Raw genomic sequence first — 5,044 nt, 5'->3', positions numbered from 1 at the left:
GTTCGCAAATGCGAACTTTTTATCGCAAATGCGAGTTCTGCCAGCCCTGCCTTGTTCGCAAATTGCGAGGGTTCTCAATTGCGAACCCTGGGTCGCAAATAAGACATCTGAGGCTTGTTAAGTGAGATGTTTGACGAGATTATCACCCATTTTTCAATTTTCTCAAACCCTAAACCTCTATAGGCGATTTCCAAAGACCCAAACTTCTCCAAATCATTGAGTAAGTGTCTCTAATCAATTTTCAACTTTTGTGATTATATCTTAGATTTAACATCAAATTCATGAGAATCTAAAGGAAAATTTGGGAATAATTGTGAAATCTTTCAAAAATATAAAATGATGATTTGAATGACCAAATGGTATCAAAATTAGATAATTTTTGTATGGGTGAACTCGTAGCGGAATGGGTGTTCGGTGTTTGTAAATTTTATCGGGTTCCGAGGTGCGGGCTCGGGTAGTTGACTTTTGTTGACTTTTTGCAAATTGTATAAGAATCATAGTTTTGTCAATTGAAATTGTTTGATGTATTCAAGTCATTTTTGGCTAGATTGAGCCGAGCGTTGATGAATCGGTAAAGGAAAAGCTAAATTGAGTACTGAATTGGCCGGATTGAGGTAAGTATCGTGCCTAACCTCGTCTAGGGGACTTCCCTTAATTGAAATTGTTGTATGTTCTTCGTAAATTGCCCAACCTTAAACGAAGTTTAGGTATCCTATATTTAGTTGACATTTCCTTATTTGGAATTATTTGATTCATGTTAGCTTCCTTGTTGTTGAACTACATATTGTGGGATCGTTGCTTCACATTATTTTCTCCCTTGTTGAGCTATTCTTATTACGCTTAATATTCTCTATTGTGGTTATTCCTTGTGAGCTAGTTTTACCGTCTCCTTGTGATCAAAAGTTCTTGAGTTGATTTACTTGTCGTGTTCTTGTATATATTGTCATTGTTGCTATGGTACTTGTTGTAGTGGTGCACAAGGTTTCTACCGTGCGGTTGTTGATATTGTGATGCACAAGGTTTCTGCCATGCGGTTATTGTTATGGGGTTGCACTAGGTTTCTGCCGTGCTATTGCTACTATAACATACACGTAGTTGAACAATCCCATTGGATATGAAGTTCTCCTGATTTTGCTGAGTATAGATGTACCCCTCGTCTACTTGTCATATATGTGTGAGTAGCTCTAGTTAGTAAGTGAGTTATCAGCGTGACCATGAGTTGTAATGAGGGCACAGGATGCCAAGTGTTAGGGTTCAGGAATTGGGACCCGTAAGGTGTAAGTTTTTTGAGGTTCGGTATTTCGTGGAGTCTGTTGGCTAAGACTTGAGGTGAACACTATTGTAGGTTATGAGTTATTGCTTACCTTTACTGTATTTGTGATTTAAGTTTTGGGTTTGTGATTTCGCTCGCTCTTCTATGTCATTATTATGGTATTTCCGCTGTCACTTGCTGCTTTTTCTTCCCTTACTGTGGTTGTTGTATTGTTAGCCATAGTGTGTAGTCTTTATATGCATACATCATGTTCCGTTGTTCCTATGCTTATATTTGTATAGTTTATTAGACCGCTAGGTGTCTTGATTGTTCCTCTCACTACTCCACCAAGGTTAGTCTTGATACTTACTGGGCACCGCTATGGTGTGCTCATGCTACTCTTCTGCACATTTTTGTTGTGCAGATCCAGGTGTCGATCGTTAGTAGCTGTGCGGACCATTGTTGAGGAGACTCAAGGTAAACCTGGTGCTGCGTTTGCAGGCTTCGGAGTCACCTTCTTACTTGTATCCAACTGTTTTCACTCCTTTCCAAACAGTTTATATAGAAGTGGTAGCTAACTCTGTAGAGCTTATGACTTGTACTATCGGGTTTTGGGACTATGCTCATTGTATAAAGGATTCATTCCAAAAAAATTTTAAGATGTTATTTATTATTGTTGTTCTTCTGTAAATATTAGGCTTACCTAGTCCTTAAGACTAGGTGCCGCCACGAAACCCAACAGAGGAGAAATTGGGTCATGACAAGTTGGTATCAAAGCTTTAGGTTCATAGGTGCTACGAGCCATAAGCAGGTTTAGTAGAGTCTTGGGGATCGATATAGAGACGTCTGTACTTATCTTCGAGAGGCTACAGAACTATTAGGATAATCTCACATTCTTCATTACTTATCGTGCGATATTGATTCAGCTCGAAGGATATAACTTATGTTCCTTTATATCCACTCGTGTGTAATATTACGCTCTTGGTGTCCGCTATGCGCCAGTAGTTCGTGATGCTACATACAAGCTATGAAGGAGTCAGGGATGCTCAGGCATTGCCTCGATGTGTTGTCCAGACTGAAGATACAGAGTCATTGAGAGACTATTCAGTTGGTCGTATGGAGGCGCATCGGTTTCCGGCATCTGATTGATGAGTGCGAGCTTGGGAAGGTTTAATTAGTTGACTGGTCGTCGCGATTGTGGCAAGGCCACAAAGTGGGTGTTGATTGGGAATAGTTGGTGGTATTGGAGTACCTTGTGATTTGTGTTGTACGAGCTTTGAATGTTTTGCGGATTATCAGACATTATTTTCTATGGCTTTGCGCCAAGTGGAGGATTTCAATAGCGGCATTCAGATTGCAGAGTCAGATTTATATCAGATTTGGCCTGAGGTATGTGTATATGTGGTATTAGTGGGTTCCCAGATTTTGTGTATGACCAAGGTTTGAGATCTTGCACGGGATGATTTGGGGATTACAGTGTTTCCGTGTCATTAATGGATCTACATAACAGCATCAAGGGGATTCAGAGGAACAACTTCAGATTCACAGAAGGTCTATTCAGCGCAGGTGCCGTGGTTGCGGCAGGACGGGGGTGCTTCAAAGGAAATGCAATGGTTTATAAGCTTATGATCTACGTGGTTCGTGTTAGGATCACCTATATTTGGGAATTTGATTGGGATTATTGTATATCGACTATCTGAAGAAATGGGTCAGCTTCGTGGTGTTGGGTCAGCATAGCGATGAAGTAATTGGTCCTTTGAATAGGAATTCTCTACTGGTATTTGTGGCAGCACTCTTGGATTGGACGGTTTGTGTGACTCAGTTGAGTTAGGGAGGTGTAGTCCTGATGGCTTAGTTGCGAGCGGGCAGATATCGGAGAGTTCTCGGTGGTTTGGCAACAGCTTGAGTTGGCTGTCTACTATGAGCGTAAGAAATATGTGGTATATTGTGGTTTTCTCCTGGATCAGTATTTGGAAATTATAGAGTGTGGCACTATTGGCTATCATATGTGAGGAGTGTGCATTTTTGGAAAGGACCTTGAGTTTTGGTTTGCGGGTGCGTGGCTAGTAGCATGGTGATTACTGGGTTTTGAGGTTTTTGAGGTTCATGTTTTGTTACGCGGCCAGAAATCCTATATGGGTGCTTTAGCAGAATGATAGGGTGTGAGTAATATATCAGTCGTTCAATTTGCGTAGTTGAGTTGGGTATGGAAATCCTGGTATTCCTGAGGTTTGGGGCTAGATGCCCTCATATGGGGACTATTTCCGTTTGCGGGATTGTGAAGAAATGTTGAGAATGGGGTAATTAGTAGCATGTATTATGATAGGTTACTGTGGATCTTTTTGAAGAATATTTATCTAATTGGGAAAGATCAGGATTTGGTTGTGCGCTATTTGGAGGATCAGCGAGATTATGTATGTCGTGTCAGATCAAGTTTGTGTGCCTCTATGAGATTGTCATTTTGGTTATGTGATCACGCAGAAGGGATATTATCTGTGCCCCTAGCCTATGTTATGTGCTACTCTTTTATGTTAAGGTTGTATGATTATACCCCACGCATGTTGTAACTCTGTTCAGGCCTTATGGCGAGGCGGACGAGATAGCCCTCGTGATGTTGATTTGCTCCTTTCACCTTATAGGTGCTTGCTTCTCTCATATTTTATTACTTCTATTCATTGTTCCCACAGTTTTACTTGTGCACTCTGCTGTGCTTGATAGCAATATTTATGTGATCAGTGGACCCGAGCATTTTGGCTTGATGAGTATTTAGGAGTGGGCTGCGCGCCACAGCGGATGTTATGTGGGGTACCCTTTCATTGTGTTTATTTGGTGTTGTGTTTTCCCTCTGTGGGACGATTTGATGAAAGACTATACTTTTGTTGTCACACATGTTATACTTGTTAGATAATTCTTATACTTGGCTTTCCCTTATTTGTGCTGCATAATTTAGTTATTGTTGGTTTGGTGTACGATCTGTGTAGTGTGAGAATCCGTGTGGTTCCATGGTGAGTTGTTAGTTGGGCTGCTTGTACTGGCTGAGATGAGGTTCTTAGACATGAGATTGTACTATGATATTGGGGGTGAGGAGTTCTTGGATGTATGTGGTTGTTTTTGCTAAGAGTTGGGTAATGGCCCTTGGCGGGCAAGAGAGTTTCTTCACTTGTTGACTTCATGAGCAGCTATGAATATCCGCATGTTTCTTTATCATGGGCAGTGTTATGGAGGTCCGGAACAAGGTTATATTCAATGTGAGGTGTATTGCCGCCATCCAGGATGTTATTTGAACAACTATGGTGGTCAGAGGTTATTGCTTCGGGAATTTGAGTTGTGTGGAACAACATGTGCTTGTATTCTGGATTGGAATTTTGGCTCGATTCAGCTTGTTCAGGTTCATGCAGTGGGATGTTGTGGGATTCGGGTCCTATGATGAATTTCAGACGTTGAGGTTTGGGTTCTGTCATAAGGTTATGGACTAAGGATGAGGTGAGACCATCAGTTAAGTTGCATTGTCAGTCCTACATAGGTTTGGGTGATGGGGAATCGCCCCGGGTGTATGTATGAGGAGCTTATGCAGTGGTTCGATGGCTTTGGAACGACTCCGGGCACGTTCGAGGACGAACGTATGTTTAAGTGGAGGAGGATGTAACGACCCGACTGGTTGTTTTGAGAAATTTCATCTGGTTCGGCAGTTTGAGGTCACGAGTAGCTTCATACTATGTGTATCGACTTGCGTGCGCAGTCCGGGCGTGAAATCGAAAAGCTTTTATGTGAAAATATAAAAAATATAGTAAT

Source organism: Nicotiana attenuata, chromosome 1 (assembly GCF_001879085.1).
Source record: "Nicotiana attenuata strain UT chromosome 1, NIATTr2, whole genome shotgun sequence".
NCBI classification, from domain to species: domain Eukaryota; kingdom Viridiplantae; phylum Streptophyta; class Magnoliopsida; order Solanales; family Solanaceae; genus Nicotiana; species Nicotiana attenuata.
Note: the sequence above shows the minus strand (reverse complement) of the source record.